This window comes from Hyaena hyaena, unplaced genomic scaffold, assembly GCF_003009895.1.
Source record: "Hyaena hyaena isolate Hyena2069 unplaced genomic scaffold, ASM300989v1 scaffold_64, whole genome shotgun sequence".
Classification (NCBI taxonomy): domain Eukaryota; kingdom Metazoa; phylum Chordata; class Mammalia; order Carnivora; family Hyaenidae; genus Hyaena; species Hyaena hyaena.
Window position 1 is genome coordinate 3,800,053 of NW_024080698.1, and position 22,055 is coordinate 3,822,107.

Here is a 22,055-nt window from a genome sequence, read left to right on the forward strand (position 1 = left end):
CCCGTGCAGAGCTCGATCTCACAAACCTGTGAGATCATGACCTGAGTCAAAATCAAGAGTTGGACGCTTAACTGACTGAGCTACTCAGGAGCTCCTTTAAAAATAATGTATTTTTAAAGGTATGGCTTAGTTCCTCCTGAGGGAAGTTTCCTCTTAGTGTGTAGAATTCCTACTCTGCTGGTTGATGCCAGCTTCCCTGACATGGAATAGTAGACTAAAAGGAACTTGCATGTAGTGTTTTGTTCTTTGTTAGAAATTAAGTATAAATTCTATTAGGATCTACTTCTGGAATGATACTATTAGGAGTTCTGCAGATCTGCTCCTCAGCAAAACAACAATCATTGATAACAAATTTTTAAGGAAATCAATTAAAATATCTGGAAATTGCCCTAAAGGCATACAGCAAATGAAGAAACATTTATTCAGGAAAATGTAGTAAACCACAGTAATAACAGCAAGAGTTTGTGGCACTTGAGCTGTTGCCTTCTTTTCCCTGCTTAGGTCAGCGTGACAGAAGCCATACCTTTGGCTGGATGTGGCCAAGAAGGTGTGGCTTCCTCTCCCCTGGGTTTCCATCAAGGGCTCTAACATCTCCCTGAGAGGGACAGCTGCCAGCATTTCTCATTCCCCTCGAGCTTCATGTTGCAGAGGCTAAATTCCAGGCAAGTACAACCAGCCTCTACATGTAGGGTGGAGGCTCTTCACCAAGCTGAGAATCCTGAGGCCCCGATTGGCCCCTGATACCCCAGTTTACTTGTAGGGCAGAGGCTCAATTCCAGAAGAGTCAAGCCTAGAAGATCAAGAGCTACTGCCCCCACCCAGCACTCTGTTCATAAAACAAGGGTGCCACTCTGAGAGAAGTGGGCCACTGTCCTTGACCCCAGCTCCAGGGCAGTGGCTCAGAGGTTTTGCCAAGGAGGGGAAGAGGTAGAAGCTCTTCCATAAGAAGAGAAAGCTCTGAGGCTCTCCCCAAAGGTGCTGAATTTATTTACAGTGGAGTATGGGGAAGTTCAGACCTAATGATACACTCAAAAACAGGGATTTTGGTGGTAAGCCAGTAACGAGGCTGGTAGGTCCCTGAGAGCAAGAGTTGAAACTTTAGGCAAGAGACCACCAGGGAAAGAGACAACTAGGAAGAACCCTCCTGGGGTCAGAACAGACCTCAAACACACACATCAAAAACTACCCCTTCAAAAAGGCCTGCATTTAACTGGATCAGGCTGTGTAACAAGTGACGTCCCAGATCATCGTCAAAAACAGAACATTCCAAACCTGCAATTCATGGAGGCTAACAGCTGGGTGTGATAACATCAGAGGCAGGCAGCCTGAAAGCGGGCAGGGAAGAGGAGAACCCTAATAAAACCATTGTCCTCCCAGGGAGACTGTGCCCCCTGAGGAACACCATTGGAAGCCGAGTTCTGTGGGGAAGAGGGGGCAGGGACGAACTTCACTAGAGGAGTCCAGCCAACTCACTGGAAGAATAAATAGAAACAAGCCCCAGGGAGGAGAGGATCACCATTCAGAGATCTACAGTGTATTTAAAAGGTCCAGCTTTCAACAAATAAAGATAAGACGTGCAAAGAAATAGGACTTTGAGATGAGATTTTTAAAAAGTGAAGAAACTGTGTGGGAGAGGGCTGAGATGCTGGGTTTATTAGACCAAGACTTCTTATCAGCCATGATAAATGTATTCAGAGAACTGGAGGAGCATGCTTAATGCAGTAAAGACCTGATATGATGACAGCATCTGACCAATTAGGGAATAAGTCAGTAAAGAGATAGAAAATATAAAAGTGAACCTAATGGTTAGGGTGTCTGGCTGGCTCAGTCGGTAGGGCATCTGATTCTTGATTCAGGGTCATGAATTCAAGCCCCATGTTGGGCATGGAGCCTACTTAAAACAACAACAACAAAACAAAAAACCCAAACCAAATGGAAATTCTGGAGTCGAACAGTAAAGTAACTCGTGTGAAGAATTCACTGGAAGGGCACAGCACTAGATATTAACTAGCAGATGATAGAACTAATAAGCTTAAAGATAGGGTGATAGATTATGCATTTCAAGTGACAGAGGAAAAATAAAACAAACAGAGCCTCAGAGAAATTTAGGATATCATTAAACACACCAATATCCATATAATACAAATAGCAGAAGGTGAGGAGAAAGGAACAGAAGAAAAAAGAAATAATGGCTGAAAACCTCCCAAATTTGATGGAAAACAATCTACACATTTAAGGAGCACAATAAACTCCAATAGTAGAAATACAAAGAAATCCACACCTAGGCACGTCATAGTAAAAAATGTAGCTGGAAAGCAGCAAGAGAAAAATGACTCATATTGTACCAATGAATCCCAGTAATATTAGCCACTGACCTCTCATAGAAACAGTGGACGTGGGATAGAGAAGACAGTGGGATGGCTTATTCAAAGTCCTGAAAGGAAAATAACCCACCAACCAAGGGTCTTATATCCAGCAAAACTCCCTCTCAGCATTGAAGGTGGAAGAAAGAGATTCTAAAATTAAAATAAAAACAAAAACAATTTGTCGTCAGCAGACCTGCCTTACAGGATATTTAGGGAAAGTTGTTGTTGAAAGCAAATGACCACAGATGACTATTCAAATCCATACGAGGACGGGCGCCTGAGTGGCTCTGTCAGTTAAGCGTCCTACTTCAGCTCAGATCATGATCTCACGGTTTGTGGGTTCGAGCCCCGAGTCGAACTCTGTGCTGACAGCTAGCTCAGAGCCTGGGGCCTGTTTTGGATTCTGTGTCTCCCTCTTCCTCTGACCCTGCGCGCGCTCTCTCTCTCTCTCTCTCTCTCTCAGAAATAAATGAAACATTAAAAAAAAAAAAATCCATATGAGGAAACCAAGAATGCCAGCAGTGTAGGTTATCATATAGTTATAAAAGGCAGTGTAAATGTGTATTTCTCCCCCTTTCTTCTTTGAACTGACTTAAAAAGCAATTTTATTAAATGATATGCATATGGTTATATTGTTGGGCCAATAACATTTAGAAACGTAATGTATTTGGCAATAACAGCATAAAGGAGGTAATGGAAGCAAAGCCTTCCTGGGGGAGGGGAATTATACTGCATTAGGTAACTTGAATCCATAGGACAGAATGAAGAGAACCAGAAATAGTAAATAAGTAATAGAAATAGATCTGTAAATGTATACCTGCTTTTCTTCATGTTTTTCTTCTTTAAAAACATGAAGCTATGTAAAGAAATAGTAACGGTATTATTTTTGGGTTTCTAGTATATATAGATATATGTGTAGGAATAGTTGAACAAAGGGAATAGAACTATACAGGCAGAATGTTTCTATGTCTCCCTGGAATTATGTGGATAAAGTAATTAAAGGTTACACTAGAAAATATTATCACTTGATGCAAAGGAGAGCAGTAAATGAGGAAGAGAGGAACAAAAAAGACAGAGATGTCTATTTTTTTACCCACCTTCAGATGGTTTTTATTATACAGTTTATTAAACTAAACATTCGAGTGTGACTTTCTTTAATTCTGTGTGAGAAGCAATGTTATTGGTCCTCTCTGGATAGAGCCCTCATCTGGCTCTGATTCATTCTGGGTCTTTTGTCGAAGGTGTATTTTAAATGTCATGTTCAGAGCATGTACAGTCCTGACCTGGAGATTGTAAAGATGGAGTGAGGGAGAAGCTTGGGGCCTGGAGTTTACAGTCAGGGATTGGTGTGTCCTGGTTCTGGTACTGTCCGAGTTGTAACATTGACTGGTCACTTTTCCATCTCTGACAGTGGACATCAAATGTTAAAAGGTCACCCTGAGCACTTAGTGAGATAATGACTGGTGTGTGCTTGACCACAGGCTCCCCCAGCGCCATCGCAGCAGGTCAGATGGGGGGAGAGAGGGGATTCAGTAAGAGGGCAGTGTACCCTGTGCAAGCAGAAAGGTGGGGATTGCTTTGCCACCTCTCATCCTTGACCTCTTACTGGCAGCATCCACCAACCCACATGCTGGACGTGGGCATTGCATTAGATTACAGGACGCCTGGTACAATCTGTAAGGTGTGTTGTTACGGACTAAACTGTCCCTCCCTGCCGTTCATATGTTGAAGTCCTGACCCCCAATATGACTGTATTTGGACATAGTCTCTCTAAAGGGGCAGTTAAGGTTAAATGAGGTCATAAGGGCAGGGCCCTAATCCAATACAACTGGTATTCCTAGAAGAAGGGACAGCAGGGAGGGGCTCACAGATTAAAGGCCTTGTGGGGACACAGCAAGAGGGTGGCCATCTGCATACCATGGAGAGAGGCCTCAGGAGGAACCTACCTGCTAGCCTCTTAATTTTGGACTTCCAGTCTCCAGAACTGTGAGAACATAGATGTCTGTTGTTTAAGCTGCCCAGACTGTGGTGTTTTGTCATGGCAGCTGGAACAGACTCATGAACCTATTAATTGTTCTTTCTTGATACAGACAGCCTGACTGCTGCGTCCTGCCCCACTGAGGAACTGGGAAAGCAGCCCCACTCAAAATTGCAAACGTGTAGGCATGTAAGATCATTACAAACAAGAAGGCAGTTTTGGAGTTGTTTTCTCTCTGTCCTCCCTCCTTCGGACCTGTTTAATGACCACCTGGTGACAGAAGCCATCTGAGTGGTGGTGGCATGCTGCCGGAAGGAGGCTGAGGGTCTGGTTTGTGTGCACAGTGATATGGCCATTCTCCCAGAAATGCCAGGTTTGGATTAGATTGTGATCCCTTCCCTGTTCCCCCCCCCTAAAACCATGGTGGTGGATAATCACATCGGTATTTTTAGAACTGCTTTGCAGTTTCTCTGTGCAAACCTTTCCCTGGGCACATGGTTTAATCCTCTCATCCAGCCTTGTTTAAGATCTACAGAGTGCTATATTTATTTGACTTTATTTGAAATTTCCAGGCTTTTCAGAATGTTGCTCCAAGAAGTCTGATGCCTACAGAACTCTAAAACTTATGCCTTAAAAGGCTTAGCTTCTGATATGTTTGTAGGCATTCTTTTTACAAAAAAAAAAAAAATAGGGAACACTTCATGACTTTGCATGGCATCCTTGTACAGGGGGTGTGCTGATCTTCTTGTGGCGTTCCAATTTTAGTACATGTATTGCTGAAGAGGGCACTGTTGGTATATGATTTATTTTTCCCTTTTTTTCCTAGACCATCTAGGACAGGGTAGCTAACCTTCTCCTCCCAACTTCCCCCTGAATTAGTGTCAGGAAGTCTTTTTTTTTTATGCTTTGTTCTTTAGAACAGTTTTAGCTTCATAGCAAAGTTGAAAAGAAAGTACAGACCATGCTCATATAACCCCCTGTCTCCACACAGTTTTTTAATTGTGCCCTTGTGTTCTTCCAAGGACAGTAGGGGAAGAGTCTCCTTTCTAGAGAAGCAGGAGGTTTTTCGGCTAAGCTGATGACTATCAGGGGCCAGGTGGAGGTTGAAGGAGACATCTGCCTGCCTCAGTCTTTGGCCTGAATGGGTCTGGCACCCAGCAGAGCATCACGGGGTCTCCTGCGGGCCCCATGGTGTCACAAGACATGCACTCAGCAGGCCCAGATCTAATCCATTGAGGATGCCTCAGTACTGCTCACCAGCTCAGGCTGTATCATTCTCCAGAGGGAATGTGTGTCATTTAAAGATTTAAATTCTGACTGCTGCCTTTTCAAAGCATTTTTTTTTTTTTTGCCTTTGTATCTCATTTGACCCTTACCCAGTCTTTGTGTCACTGAAATTTTACTTAGTACCTTGTAGTCTACAAAGTCTTCACACACACACTTTCTTAATCAAGATTTGCAACAAACCACTAAGGTGGGGCTGTCTCCCCAGCTTAATGACAGAGGACACAGGCTTAGAGTCAAGCCTTCCCACACAGCAAAAAAGCTGGTTGGTGGTGGGGATGGAGATGGGATGCCATATTCCATTCACTCTGCTCCAGGCCCAGTGTCCTGAAGGGGACATGTCTGCCCCTGGAGATGGATGCAAACTTCATATCTGAATAGTTAAATGTGTTATATATACCTATATATATGTAACTTAAATATTTAAGGGTGCCTGGGTGGCTCAGTCGGTTAAGCGTCCGACTTGAGCTCAGGTCATGATTTCACGGTTCGTGAGTTTGAGGCCCACGTCGGGCTCTTTGTTGATAGCTCAGAGCCTGGAGCCTGCTTCAGATTATGTGTCTCCCTCTCTCTCTGTCCCTCCCTCACTTGTGCTCTTTCTCTGTCAAAAATAAATAAAAAGATTAAAAAATTTTTAACTTTAATATTTAAATATTAGTGTTAGTAATATTAAGTACTTAAATTTTTAATTAGTTAATATTTAAACAGTTAAATTTGTTATATATGTGTAACAATAACATTAGTTCAAATATTACATGCAGTAAATTAAGTTAAACAGTTTATTTAAGGAAAAACCTTTGCACACCAAGTATAAGTGATTCTGTGCTGGTTCAATTCTTTTTTTTTTTTTTTTTTTTTAATTTTTTAATGTTTTATTTATTTCTGAGAGAGAGAGAGACAGCATAAGAAGGGGAGGGTTAGAGAGAGAGGGAGACACAGAATCCGAAACAGTTTCCAGTCTCTGAGCTAGCTGCCAGCACAGAGCCCGATGCGGGGCTTGAACCCACAAACCGTGAGATCCTGACCTGAGCCAAAGTCGGAAGCTTAACTGACTAAGCCACCCAGGCACCCTGTGCTGGTTCTATTCTTTGCACACAATAGAAGTCATGACCTCCGTGTGCCTGCCATTTGGGAAGTACTACAGTATCTGTGCTAACTCTGAGATGACCCGAGTGGAAAGCAGAGTCTTGCTGTCTGTCCCCAGAGAGGGGGAAGAATGATTCTCTGTGACTGAGGCAGGCTTTGTTGTGAGGAGCAAGTGACAGAGCAGAATAAACACAACTCAGACCACACAACTCTGTCCGTGTAGGAAAGTAGACTGGGGGTAAGTTGTGGGGAGGAAGGGCCACATCCAGCAGTGGGACACCAAAGTGCCCAGAGTCTGTGATCCTGAGACCCAATAGCTGAATTAAAACTCAAAGTAGGCAAGAGCCCAGGGGCTGTGATTCTTTTTTTTTAATGTTTATTTTTGAGAGAGAGAGAGAGAGACAGAGACAGAGAGAGAGAGAGAGAGAGAGAGAGAGAGGAGTGAGTGGGGGAGGGGTAGAGCGAGAGGGAGACACAGAATCTGAAGCAGGCTCCAGGTTCTAAGCTGTCAGCACAGAGTTTGACGTGGGGCTTGAACTCACGAACCGTGAGATCATGACTTGAGCTGAAGTTGGATGTTTAACTGACTGAGCCACCCAGGCGCCCAAGGGCTCTGATTCTACATCAGTTGTGTTTCAGTGACATTTCTTTGCTCCTTGTTTGTAGCTGATAAATATGCAGATGCATCAGACACTGCTTAGCTGAGCAGTGCTGGGAGAGCTCTGGCCCGATGCAGGGTGTGTCTGAAGTGATACAAGATTTCAGTTGTTTTCTTATATCAGTGCCTGCACAGTATTCTGGGGGGGGGGGGGGGGGGGAAGATATGTTCACATCTGCCTGACTGGTGTGCATCTGGCCGCTTTAAGAGCCTAGTCCTCATTGAACCCTAGTGATGGGGCTAGTTAACTGGAAGTGTTAGGTGGTACCTCTCTGGAGTTGGCTGAGTTTTCTAGATGAGAAGATTCCATCTGGTGGAGGCCTCCCACCCTGGCTCGCTCTCATCAGTACTCTCTGGCCTCCAGTGAGGGAGACAGGGCCTGAAGCTGGCTGGTAAGGGGGTTTGAAGTGGCTTGGAAGATGTATCTGCTACATGCTAGCTTCCAGTTTATAGTTTTCCTCCATATTTCTTCTGGTGGGAGATAGGAGCAGTTCTAGGCAGTAAATTTTGAAGGCTCATTTTTCCTGATCTCCCTATTACCTAACTGCCAAGAATATTTTTTAAAAAATGTGAAAGCACAAGTAGAGATTTTAATTAGTTTTCGTTGTCACTGCTCTTGGTAATGGTAATTTTAAATATGATATATGACAGGGAGATTATCTCTTGGGGGCCTTTGTTCTCAGTGTGTTGTCTACATTTCAGAACTCAGCTGCAAATTTTGGAGAAAAAAAAATGGCAAAAGTACCTTTTGATGTTTTCCTTATTATTACACAGGTACCCGACTGGTTAGCATTCTCTTTCTAAACAAAAGCACAACCGACTTAGAAATCTCTCTGGCACAAGGTCACAGAAGAAGGGGAGATGTTGCTGGCAACTTTGTTGATCAGTCTCTCGACTGCAGAGCTTAGCGTGAGGTCCCATGGGGCATCCCACTTAAAGGCGACAGTCGTGGCCCTGGTGTAAGGTATTTGCTGATAGACCAGGATTGCTCGGCCTCTGCAGTTATCAAGTGGTGTCAGCTCCTTCTGTGGTTGTTGCTGTCATTGGGTTTTATTTTATTCGCAGAACTGAATTGTGCTTCCTTAGAGCTAGTGAGTGTGTCGGCTTTAGGTTTAATTGTCGTGATGATGCAGTGACCTTGCAGCCCCTTGGAGATCTACCAGGATGGGAGAGTTGTTGTTCAGGTGCCGGTTGTGGGTGTTGCCCATCCGTTCCGTGCACGTGCCATCTTGGCCCTGGTTTGTACAAGTAAGCAAGAGGCTTGTTTTCAGAAGCCCAGGAGAGTTCAAGAAAGTACTGAGATTTTTTCCAGTTGATTTGAACAATTAGAATTCTAGAGAGTTCTTCATGCCTACTAGCTGAAGCCCAGCTCTGTGGTCTAGTATCAGTGGCTCCCTGGAATGGACCCAGTCCTGGCTCTCTGGTCTGTTCTCTCTGTCCCTGAGAATGCTGGGCCTCCCCGATCCCTGAATTAATTTGTTCTTGAGCGTGCTTGTGCCTTTTAAAGTCAGATCTGTCCACACTGTGTCCAGATCATCTTTGGCCAGACTTAACCTCTCTCACAGCCTAGGGCATGCATTTCATTTTGTCTTGTCTGAATGTCTTGCTCCTTTGTTACACTGTTGGCTCTTTGCAGGTAGGGATCACTTCTGACTCACCTGTGTGTCCCCTGTAAGTGCCTGGCTTTGCACCTGTTGAATGAATGAACAACTGCAGTTCCAAATTGCAGACTCCCACGAACACTCCTGTCAGAGGGTGCTGCAGGCCGTCGGAGGGCCAGGCTTGCCAGCTGAGCAGAGAAACACCTCTGTCTTCTCCCCCACTGGTTTCTTCACAGGTGGTTGGGAAGACATGCCATTAGCATGAGGACCCTGAGTGCCAAGAGGCTCCTTTCCCTGCCCAGTGGGGCTCACTCACCTGCTTTGAGCACTGCCTGAAGAAATGCCTGGGTCTCAGGGTCACTGCTTGTGGCTCTCTTTTTAAAATTGCTTTTCTTGGGTTTTCATCATTCCTGCCACCCTCAGCTTGGGAGTAAGTCTGTGACCAGGCTGCCACGGGAGGGTTCTCTTTGCCCTGGTCAGCCAGATACTGCAGACCACACTTTGAGGGGCTACTGATTAGTGGGGGAGCCTGGAACCCCTCTCCACCTCTGTGGACTGGTAGGTAGTCCTGGGGAGGGATCCTGACTTCTCCAGCTTTTGTGATGCCCTTTCCTCCTTGCACAGGCGCATGGGAGAAATATGCGAAAGAAGGGTCTCTCTCTCGCGCTCTCTCTCACTCACTCTCTCTCTCTCAAAATAAACAAAACTTGAGAGAGAGAGAGAGAGCGAGAGAGAGTGAGAGAGAGAGAGAATCCCAAGCAGGCTCCACACTGATTGCAGAGCCTGATGCAGGGCTTGAACCCATGAACTGTGAGGTCATGACCTGAGCCAAAATTGAGTTGGATGCTTAACTGACTGAGCCACCCAGAGGCCTTGAAAGGTCTCTTGATCAAAGAGCTGGTTTCCCTGTCTCAATCCTATCATATCACATCCTCAGAGAAACACACACACACACTCTCTCTCTCTCTGTCTCTCTCAAAAACAACAACACAACAACAACCCCACAACAACCAAGAAAACCCAAAACAACCAAATAAACTCAAGTGGGTGGCCAGCTAAAGCTATAAAACCTTCTCTCCAGAGAAGTCTCATGTAAGAATCAGGACTGCTTGCTTTTTATTTTTGTGTAAAAATAGGGAGCACGGAAGTCTTTTCAGAGTCTCCTCTCTGTGTTCCACCCAACAGTGATTGATTAGAACAGTATTCCTCTTCTTCAGCTAAAGTAGGCTGATAATATACCACTTTGCCAGAGACTTATCTATGGTAAAGCTTACAGAATGTGTGACCCACTTTGTTTCCGAGACTGAAACTTCTCTCGGTAATTTTGGTTTGTTGGCGCGGAAGCTAAAATCAGCTTCGTTGGTGCTGCCCACTTGGAGGCCTTGGGCAAGTCATCCTCAGTCTCCTGGCTTGTTGCCTTGTTCTAGAAATAACTTTGTCTTCCCAGCATTTCATTGCTCTGTGGTTGTTGCTTCACAATTCTAGCCCTTTATGGAATTTTGTGGCTGCTCTAAAACCTTTATATTCTCTCGTGAAGCCCAACCTCACACTTCTGAATTAGAAAACAAGCTTTCCTAGTGATTATAAAAATAAACTGACTCTACCCAACTCCAGTCATCTGAGACACATCAGAACTTTCAAATTATTCTCAGTCCTACTCTGTCAGTGGTCAGAAGGAAATACTGTATTTGGAGTGAGCCTGAAAGTGCCTCTTTAGGCCATGTACCATGCTGCTGGAGGTGCTGGAGGGAGGCTGGTGAGGATTTCAGCAGGAGCCAGGTGGGGGGCACTGGGGTGATGCAGGTGTGGCTGGATTGGAAACTACGTGGTGTGATGCAGGTGCACAGAACCCGAGGCCATCTTATTTGGATTAACCCCAGGGGTTGGATCTTCCTTTGTTTTCCCCAAACTCCATTAGCATTAGCAAGGTGTTTTGAAAGTTGCCCGGATATTTGGTTCTCGGAAACAGAACCAAAGCCTGGCTTCATGGTTGCTCACTGACCTGGCAGAAACCAGATCACAGAGCTTCTCATTCTGAAAAGTCTCAGGCAGCATCAGGCCTGGATCTCACTAACCCTTCTGGGAGCTGGTGTGTGTGCCCCGCTTCCCTTCCAAGAGTGCACTTTGCTTGTCAGGTTTGCAAAAAGTACCGACAGCTCTTTGGGACTGTGGTATCTTCGAAGTAGGCTAACCTTGTTCAAGGCCTGTGTTGCCCCACGTTAAGCCTGCCATTTATGTGTGTCCAGCCACTGTCTGGGTGGTGAGCTGATTCACTTTCCCTGCGCTGCTTCCGTTGACAAGCCTCACAGAGGACGTGGGAGTTTTTGTAAGGAGGGGGAGGATGCGTGTTTTATTCTTGAATTGTGGTGTGTTTGTCACCAGTGTGAGCTGGGGACAGCACGGCGACTATTTCCCAAAGCACCTTGACGTATTCTTCACTTACTAAACCAGGATATTCTACAGTGAATAAATACAACCTGTTGGGAACAGCAAAGATGGGGAAGCGGCAAGAGAGCCACAGTAGTCCTACAAAAAGAGCAGAGGAACCCCTGCTAATCAGGTTAATGTGTCACCACAGAAACTAGGTCTTGAGTCATGACTTGCTGGCTTGGGGGTTCCCATTCTACTTTTCTGCTGAAACATACTTCTGTGCAGTATTTGTATAAGTCCTTTCTCCACCATCAGAAATACAGAACATTACTTATGTATATTGTTTTACTTTAATATTTGTTGGTATTGTTGGCTAGGTTTTGTCTTTTTATCCTGTTCACCAAGCTTTGTGTTTCTTAATTTTAATTCCCACCCCCAAGATTTATATTTTTTAAAATTTATTTTGAAAAATTTTGACAAAATATTGACAATATTTTTTTTTCCCAAGGAGCTTAATTTCAGCTTACAAAAAGCAAATCAAACATGAATGATGCAAAAAAAGAAGTCACCCACATCCTCAAGTTCTCTCTTCTACCTTCTCTAGGAAGGCCCATTTCCTCTCTGGTCTGTAGTATTGCTTAACATGAAGGCTGGAGGTTGGGTCAGAGACTGTGACCAGAGGGGCTTTGTAAAGACTGTGGGTGGGGACAGAAAGGGAAAGATTGGTTAGCATGTTTTGAAATACTTCTTTCCAGGGGGTCCTGAAAAGGGCTGGAGGGAAGAAAGTAATGTTCTAGTAAACATTGTAAACTAATGTATGTGAAAGTGCTTAAAAATGTAGAACTTGTCAAGGGAAAAGACTGTGGCTTTCACCTGCATCTGGTTGTGGTTTGAATTAGCATGCCCTGCATGCTGTTTCAAGTGTTGGAAAGAATGTAGGAGGATTAAGGGTTGACTTTGGTCCTGACTTTGCTCCGGGGCTCCTGATCTTGAAGAAGCCCCATCCACTGCCTCCCATCTGTCAAACAGCCCCACTGGCAGTGAGGCGAGAGGACTGTGGGAACCAGGGGGCATGGGAGGAACTTGGTAGTGGAATTGTTGCTCATGCTCACAACTCTGCCTGTTAGCTTTTCTACCTGAATCTCCGGACAGATGAGGCAGGTCAGTGGCCAGAAGGCATCTTGGGCTGGGCAGTTCTTGGTCTCCTCTCTTGACCTTTTCCCACTAGCTGCAAACATGATGAGAAACTCCAGTAGGCAGCAGATGCTGATTAAGGAGCATAAGGCTGGCCCATAGCGGGAACACTCTACTGTGTAGACTCGAGGGAAGTGACCAGCATCCTCAGTCTTGCATTTTTACACAGCGGGCCATCAAGCTGTGTTTTGTACTTTTTTCCCCATAACTCTCTTGATGTCATGCACAAGAGCAAAACAACATGTCCTGCTGTCCGGGACCCAGAAACTCCTTGCTTATAGTCCAGGTAGGGGTCACCACATTCCTGCTCCTCTGCCCTGCTCTACAGCTCATGGTTTTGGGGAACAGTGTCTGTTATTATGACCACATGGCTGCTGGGTGGACCGAGTGGCCTTTGCAGGCACTTCTGACTCAGGCCAGCCAAAGGTGGAGTGGGGACTTGTGGCAGGAGAGGCCTTCTGGAGTCAGTCAGAGTTACGGGTGAGTGATGGTTTCTGTGCATCGTCCCCGTCTGGCACATTACCTTAATATAAACGTGATTCATTTTTGTGGAGGTCTTGCTATAGTTAATTTATAGGTCCCTTTTAGTTTCATAGTAGTTGAAGAGATCTGAGAAGAAAGAGTATATACCCACTTTTATGTTTATGTTCTCTATTTTAAACAATATAAAAAACATTTACTTAATAGTGGGAGTTCTTTGGGGGCACCTGGGTGGCTCAGTAGGTTAAGTGTCCTACTTCGGCTCAGGTCATGATCTTGCGGTTCATGAGTTCGAGCCCGTCGAACTCGTTGGCTTTATGCTAACAGCTGAGAGCCTGGAGCCTGCTTTGGATTCTATGTCTTCCTCTCTCTCTCTGCTCCTCCCCCTGCTCAGTCTCTGCCTCTCTCTGTCTTTCAGAAATAAAAACAAAAAACAGTGGGAATCCTTTGCCTTTTTAAAAGTTGAGGAATACTTGCTATGGGGTCTCTCCAGTTGGCTCCTAAAAGTTGTGGTGAGTTGTGAGGGTTCTCTCCATCCTCTCCCTAGCCCCTTTGTGGGGTTCTCTACCACCAAACTTATAGGTCTCATAGGAGCACTCATGCTACATTGTGACCCAGTTTCCAGCCCAGGGCCACCTGGACCAAGCCAGACCCTTCCCCAGAGTGAGCCGGAGTAGAGACTGGGAGAGTGTGCATGCATTTGACCCCGTCAGTAGCTAGACCTGGAGAGCAGAGTTGGGGGGGCTGTAAGCTGCCTTGACACCACTGTGAGCATAGGCTCATTTGCAGGGAGGGGGAGAATGACATGGGTTAGCAGAGGAGAGCCAAGAAGAGTTGTCTGTGCTGCTGACGTTGGGGTCTTTGGATCAGCTCAGCCATATTTCCATTCAAGTCTTATAAGTCAACCCTGAATCCTTATAACAGATGTGCCTTTCTGCTTGAACTCACCTGAATCAGTTTCTCCAGGGTGCAGTACAAGCATCCCGGGAGGTAAGTATGGTGTTTTGGCCATGAAAGCAGAACCTTCCCTCCCCATGATAGCCTCTTCACTGAAGCCCAAGGACTGAGGGGATGGGGTGAATGGAAGCACTGTCAGGGCAAGAGAAAGGGAGTTGCTGTAGCTGGGGTGTAAGCCACCACCCCTGGGAGGGCACACCCTCTTTGTGCTGTGATACTGAGGAGCCTTGAGCAGCTGTGTTCACTCTCACTCTCACATCCTCTGGCTGAAAGGACCAACCCCACCCAAAGGAGAGAGGGGAGAGATGCGGAGTCTGGGGTGGCATCTGCCCTGGTGGCTGAAGGAAGTCCGGGCCCAGCTTCCAGGTGGCCAGCTCTGGTTGGGGGAGAGATGGAAGCAAGCACCAGGCCAGAACTAACAGCCTTGGGTTTGGGTAGAAAAAGAAAAGGGAAGAGAAAGAACAGTCTCAGGCAGTGAATGGTGCACACCCAGGCTTCAAGGAGCCAGAGAGTTCTCTTTTAGCTGCATCTTCTGGAACCAGGCTTTGAATAAGTGCCTTGGGGGCCAGGGCATCTGGCTCTGAGATGACACCTGCCTGCATTGGCTGGTAGGTCCTTTACAGAGCCCCCCTCAAAGATCAGCTCACCGACAGGTTACAGGGAAGCTATTGTCCTCATCTCTTTGGTTCTTGGTCCTCCGGGAACTGCATGTCTACACTGACAGTGGTTGTTGACAGATACTGGATACAGTCCTTTTACACATCCATTTGGAGATTTCTCTGGCACTCCTGAGAGGCCTTCCTGGCCAACATATAGGTGCGCTGTCAGTTAATTATGTGAGGGCTTCAAGTGGCTCGGTTGACAATGGAGCAAGACATGAGACTTGTCAACGCCATGGACATTTCTAGGGGAGAGAAGGCACTGACACTGATGTTCATTGTCTCCGGTAATAAAGAGGCAGCTCTTAACAATGGACTACAGAGCTTAGTGCAGTGTGCCCACTATCTTTGCTTGTGCTACTCGGGTAAGCCTCCGTGGCAGTCAAGTGACACATGAAGGCTGGTGCTTGGGAGTGAGAGGATTGAATCAACACTGGGTTGATTCTCACCGAGAAAGAGCCTCCGTGCTTCTAACATGTGAGGCACCCCTGCCAGTAAAGAGGGGGGCGGGGAGCAGCAGGCCAGCTCTTCACACAAGGGAAGGTTTGGGAAGAGGTTCCACTGGCACCAGTGTGGCCCTCAGATTGTCCCCCATTCATGCTTTTGTTGCAGTTCCTGTCATGTATTTCCTGACCAAGTCCCCGTGTTCATCTGTGTATTGCTAAGGCCCAGTCTATGAGAGACCCTCGCTGTCGTTGAAGAGATTGTCAGTTTATAGAGAAGAAATAGCATGAGGTGTAGAAGTGAAGAAAGTAGATGCTTAAGAAAAGTGGCTTAAGGAGAGTGGGATGTGGAAGGGCTCGGCACAGCAGAGGTGGCCAGAGGACCCCTGCCATCCTGCCACTGCTTGCTTTGGCACTTCCCCCACACAGCACTTGCTTATTGTTGTTGTTTTCCATTTTTTTTAAATGTTTGTTTATTTTTGAGAGAGAAAAACAGAGCATGAGCAGGGGATGGGCAGAGAGAGAGAGGAGGGAAGCACAGAATCTGAAGCAGGCTCCAGGCTCTGAGCTGTCAGCACAGAGCCCGACATAGGACTCAGACTCACAAACTGTGAGATCATGACTTGAGCTGAAGACAGAGGCTTAACCAGCTGAGCCACCCAGGCGCCCAAACATTGGCTTATTGTTAACATGTCTCTCATCTCCCGGATGTGAGCCTCTGGACCCATGGTTTGCACCTGTGTTGCTCAGTACAAACACTTCGAAGCACTTCTGCAGGGTGATTTATTTTCAGGCTCGTTCCTACAGAAAAATCCCCCGAAGGTCATGGCTTATAGATGAGCCACAAATCAGTTTTAATTTTTTAATTAAAAAAATTATTTATTTATTTATTTTAATTTTTATTTATTTCTAGGAGAGAGAGAGATAGCATGAACAAGGGTGAGTCAGAGAGAGAGGGAGACACAGACTCTGAAACAGGCTCCAGGCTCTGAGCTGGCAGTCAGCACAGAGCCCGACGCGGGGCTCGAACCCACGAACCGCGAGATCATGACCTAAGCGAAAGTCGGACGCTTAACCAACTAAGCCACCCAGGCGCCCCTAAAAAATTTTTTTAGTGTTTATTTATATTTGAGAGAGAGAGAGAGAGAGAGAGAGAGACAGAGTGCAAGCTGGGGAGGGGCAGAGAGAGAGGGAGACACAGAATCTGAAGCAAGCTCCAGACTCCGAGCTGTCCGCACAAAACCTGACACAGGGCTTGAACTCTCAGACCGTGGGATCATGACCTGAGCTAAAGTTGGAGGCTTAACCGCCTGAGCCACCCAGGTGCCCCAAGTCAGTTTTAAACCAGGCTGTCCCAAAGACCTCCCGGAGAGGCTATTTTTAAGGAAGGACACACCAGAGGTGAAGGAACTGCCCTCCAGTGTCTTCCAAGGAAGGGCATCCTCAAAGAGGGTGGGCAGCCAGAGAGGTCTCAACAGCAGGGAAGTCCGTGCAAGCCAGATGAGGATGCTGGGGGAAGGGTTCATGACCTTGCTGGTGCTGTGAAAAACAGACTGGGGGCTGCAGAGTCACCGTCAGAAGCCAGGGCAGGCAGGGGTGCTGAGGCAGGCTGAGGTCTGGACAGAGCTGGAGCATCACGCATGCATTGGGTGTGGGGTGCGAGAGGCAGCGTCAGTTGGGAGCCTGCACTGATTTGGTTTCTTGGCTGGAGCAAGTGGAAAGATGGAGCTGCCATTGGCTGAGGTGGGAAAACTGGGGGGCTGGAGGGGAGCTGGAACGACCTGGTCTTGTCCTGCTCCTGGGCTCTAACCCTTGCCTTTGTTTAGGGGAATATGCATGGTGACTGACTCTTCCTTTTGGAGTCTGAGGTGTGCTTTTGAATCTGGGTTAAGGCGTTATATTAAATCAACTACCATATTCATTAACTGGATGAGGTAGGCTAGTAATTATCTGGTGTGAACCCACCGCCACTGCTGCCTGTTTAGTGTCGCCAGCAGAGAAGAGGGATCGGGGAGGTGGGAAGCTGGAGGTAAGAGATTTGGAGCGCAGGCCCAGTGGGCCCTGGATGGGGTTGTGTCAGCAGGTGTGAAGATGCACCAGCTGCAGCGCAAACCTTCTCTGTGCCTGACTTGCCGAGGCATTCCTTGCCTGCATTTCCTCGCTGGCTGCCCTGGACAGGTCTTGCAGCATTCTCACTGGTTTGGTGGTGGTGTTCAAGTTGGAGATGGATTCACAGTGAACCCCTCTCCTGGATCCAAAGCCCTGTGCAGCGGAGTGAGAAGTATGAGAGCTGGCTCTCTGGCCCAGAAGGGGAAGGAGGAAGCAGGCCTCCGTTAGTAGGAAGACTTGTGCTGCCTCTCAGAACAGGATCCTAATGGATGTCCAGCCCCAAGGCACAGAGCAGCCACTTCTCTTCCCTGTCGGGGTTGGGGGGGGGGGGGGGCTCGGGGCAAGGATTCCTTACACCTGGCAGTCTCCTCACTTTACAAGTAAGGAAACTGAGGCCCAGAGAAGGTGCCTTGTGGAGGTGACCTGGCTCCCAGTGGCTGACTGCCTACCAGAACGGTGCTCCATTCACCTGTCCCTCCCCAACAGCAACATTTGGGCCTAAATGTTTGCTTTATAAAACACAGTCGTTATAAACTGGGCAGAGTGCCATGGACCTGAGTGAAGAGCTCTGGCTGAAGTTCAGGATGGCTGGAAAGTTGGGGAAAAATGACGGTAGACTTAGCTGGAAAGGAGAGGCCTTCCAGGCTCATAGATGGTCCCAGTAAAACTGCACTTCAGGACAAGACCCAAGGGAGGTTGGGTAGAGCCGAGGAGAGAAACTCTCCTGTCTGATTCGAGGCTCTGCGCAGGCTCATGTGGGTGTTGTACATGTCTCTGCGTGTGTGCTTGCTCCTCAGTGTGTCCCGGTGAGGTGGGGGTTGTTACTCCTGCTTTACAGATTGTGAAACTGAGGCTGAGGGAAGCTCAGTAGCTCTTGCCCAATCCCTTGGAGAGGAGTGACACTAACTGATGAAATGCCCAGCCTCTTGCACCCAGCTCAGAGCCTCTGCAGGTTTATCCCAGGGCCCAGGACACAGGAGGGAAGGCATTGAGGGCCCTCTGTGGACCGGAGTGTCTGGGGCCCCTGGGGCTTGGGGCCAGAGCATGAGGGAGGAGACTGAGGCCTCTCTGCCCTCCACTCTTGTCTTTGTGCCCGGGGGTCTGGCATTTCCTGCCCTCTTAATACCTGAGCCTTGGAGGCAGGCAGCATTCCTTGCTTTTTATGGTAAGGAGGCATATTTGACTTTGTTTAAAAGATTAAGATCTTTCCTAGGCAGTTGGCTTGTTTGAAAGAGAAAAAGATGAAAGATCTGCTAGTTTCCACAATTCCCATGCATTTTAGGGCGGGGAGGGACACAGAGGGGTGGGTTAAGAAGTCCCCAAAATGGGCAAATTAAAATCAAGGAAACCCCTACTGCTGAGTTCACCTTGGCCTGACTCCCCTCTGCCCCTTCCTCCCACACCCTGTTCCTCTGTTGTCCCTGTAGTGGCTCATCCCACCCACAAACCCTACCTGCTGTTCACCACCTGGCCTTGGTCTCCACAGTTCAACACTCTCTTCCCTAGCCTTTCTTGGCAGCCTGCTCAAGTTTGTGTTATTTAAGGAAGAATATCCTTTAGTGTGTCTCCCTATCCCCAGTGGCCCTCTCCTCTGTTGACAACCATTGTGTCATTTCCTGTGCACTAAAACTTGACTCATTGCACTTAAATTTCTGGGATGTCATGTAGAGGCACACATTCATTCATTCATTCATTCATTCATTCATTCCAAATATAAGCCATAGGAATTTTCTGCTGCCACTGACTGCTGTTCTGAAATATTCAGAGCCAGGCCTTCCTGGTCCTTGCCCATATGCTGAATCTTCCTTGGCTGGTGACTGACCTGGTCGGAAACCTGGAGGCAGAATATGAGGAAACTAGGTGCACTGAGCTTGCATACAACAGCACTGCCATTTCCTTGGAGGGGAGCCTCCAACTCGCTGGCCACCCTTAGCCTTGCCCAATTCTGGAGATACTGCTCCTATTCTTCTGTGTTGGCCTTGCCCATGCCTGTTACCATTGCCACCATGTTTCTGGCCCATTTAGTTTTTGTCATGGGCATCTGCACCCCACCCACCCCATGCCCACCTGAGGCTTGTGCTCATGTTGTGGTATTTGCACCCATACTGTTGTCATTCTCTTATTTTCTGGAATTCAAGGAATTGGTGGTCCTGAAGCCCCAAGGGTCCCAAGGCCCTGTTGGATGTAGACCAGCTCTGGGTGGAGCCCTGGGTTGCCTTGATTCCCAGCTGGCTTCAGGGGACCAGTGGGAATAGGCTGATCTTGGCTGCCCAGTGGAAGAGATGGGTCTCTTTTTGTCTCCTGGTTGGATTAGCAGCTCTAGGGCCATCTCAGAGAACTTGCTTTCTCAACAATGCCAGCTTCCATCACAGTGTGTGTTTGAGGTGGTGAAGTCCAGGGCTAGCCAGGTGGCATTGGGGGTGGGGGAGGGGCAGGAGAGCTATCAGTTGCCCTGAGCCTGACTTAGAATTGGAGTGGGGACAAAAGACTTGCCTGGCTGATTGTCTGCTAAGGTGTTTTTTTTTCTTTCTTTTTTTTTTTTTTTAAACTGTGCCTTCATTTCCTGGCCCCTGCAGTAGTCTCCCAGCCACCTGTGGGTTCTTTCCTCATGAACTGGGTGTGCCTCATGCAGAGAACAAAGCATTGTTCTTTCCCAAGCATTGTGTGGTAAGTGTTAACTGGTGGCTGTGAGTTCTGTTTTCATCACAACTGTTTATTGGGTGCCTGGTTATGTGTCACACTTTAGTTAGGGTAACTAATGTTAGCTGCTGTAACAACCACCTCCCAAATCTCTGTGGCTTCACACAACAAAGGGTATTTCTTACTCAGGGTAAGCTCAGTGTAGATCGTCGGTGGGGAGCGGGCGCTCTGCTCTTCCCAGTCTCAGGGACCTAGTTTCTTTCCACAGAGTCACTCCCTTACCCTGGGGCCTTAGAATTACTCACTCAGTCTCCTTGTATCCAGCTGGGAATCTGGAGGGAAGGGAGACTTGGAGGATCTCATGAGCAGCTTTGTCACCTTTGTCTCAGCTGGTGTGCATCCCTCTGCCCTCTCACATAGCTGCACCGAACTGGAAGGGTGCTGGAGAGGGTCACCTGTCAGTGTACCCGGGGTGAGGGTATCTGGTGAGGAAAGCCAGTCTGCCACAGAAGCTGACAGTTTGCTTACTCAGTAGGTGTTTATTAGGCCCCTGGTCTATGTTTAGGCTTGAATGAGGCACCCAGGATGCTATGGAAGAAGCCAGGAGTTTAAGTCTGGCATTCATAAGACACAGGGTACCCTGCTGCTCATCCCATGGTCACACCAGGAGGTACGTTATCTTGAGGTACAGACTGGTTAGCCATTTAGGGAGACTGAGGCAAGGCCGTTGGCTGCTGGGCACTGTCTGTAGGAGGGGCTTTGTGTGGAAGGCAGCAGCTGTCTCTCAGGTTATTATTAGTAGTGATTTGCCATTGACCAGTGTGACGCCTCATCAATCAGTGATTGTGGCTGTCCTGGATTAGGGGTTTTGAGAGAAAACTCTGCCTCTTTCTGCCTCCTAAAGTAGCCTCCTCCCCAGGGGCTGCTGATTCATGCTCTCATTCAAGCCTTTCATCTGACTTTCTCTCCTGTGGTGCCTGTGTTTGGAGAGTAGAGGCCGGGAGATGGTTTGCTAGGAGCTTGTTTCCCGCCCAGCGATAGAGTGGGCTGGGCAGGGAGAGCACCCCCCTTGTATTTGAGCCCTTTGCCCTGGGTTGATTCTGATAGTTCATCCTGTAGTTCTGTGTGACCTTGAGAAAGTCTCCTTGTCTGGACTTCTGTGATGTCATCCATGCAAGTCCTTTTTTTGTTGTTGTTGTTGTTGTTTTTGTTTTTTACAAATACTTGATTGTCAAGTTGGTTTCCATATAACACCCAGTGCTCATCCCCACAAGTGCCCTCCTCCATGCCCATCTCCCCCCTCCTCCCCACACCCATCAGTCCTCAGTTTGTTCTCAGCATTTAAGCGCCTCTCATGGTTTGCCTCTCTCCCTCTCCCCCACCATTTCCCCGCTTCTTCTCCCCCATGGTCCTCCGTTAACTTCCTCCTAATCCTCCTATACATGCAAACATATGGTATCTGTCCTTCTCTGCCTGACTTACTTCGCTCAGCATAACACCCTCAAGGTCCATCCGTGTTGCTACACATGGCCAGATTTCATTGTTTCTCATTGCCATGTAGTATTCCATGGTATAGATAAACCACATCTTGATCCATTCGTCTGTTGATGGACCCTTAGGCTCTTTCCATGTTTTAGCTATTGTTGAGAGTGCTGCTATGAACATTGGGGTACATGTGTTTCTATGCATCAGCAGTCCTATATCCCTTGGGTAAATTCCTAGCAGTGCTGTTGCTGGGTCATAGGGGAGTTCTGTTGTTAATTTTTTGAGGAACCTCCACACTGTTTTCCAGAGGGGCTGTACCAGTTTACATTCCCACCAACAGTGTAGGAGGGTGCCCGTTTCTCCACATCCTCGCCAGCATCTAGAGTTCTCTGTTTTGCTCATTTTAGCCACTCTGACTGGCGTGAGGTGGTATCTCAGTGTGGTTTTGATGTGTATTTCCCTGATGAGGAGGGATGCTGAGCATCGTTTCATGTGTCTGTTGGCCATCTGGATGTCCTCTTTGGAGAAGTATCTGTTCACCTCTTCTGCCCATTTCTTCACTGGGTTGTTTGTTTTTCGGGTGTGGAGTTTGGTGAGTTCCTTATAGATTTTGGATATTAACCCTTTGTATGATATGTCATTTGCAACTATCTTTTCCCACTCCATTGGTTGCCTATTAGTTTTGTGGGTTGTTTCCTTTGCCGTGCAGAAGCTTTTAATCTTGATGAGGTCCCAGTCGTTTATT

At 47.3% G+C, this 22,055-nt stretch overlaps 1 protein-coding gene and 1 non-coding gene across 10 annotated transcripts in view; one reads left to right on the forward strand and one right to left on the reverse strand.

Annotated features, from left to right (window-relative positions):
• Positions 1-22,055, forward strand: part of INPP4A (inositol polyphosphate-4-phosphatase type I A) — a 138,761-nt gene that overhangs the window by 50,008 nt on the left and 66,698 nt on the right. The window lies entirely within an intron of this gene.
• LOC120232059 lies at positions 5,028-5,133 on the reverse strand. Its single transcript, XR_005528487.1, has one exon. It is a non-coding gene; the product is annotated as a U6 spliceosomal RNA (small nuclear RNA).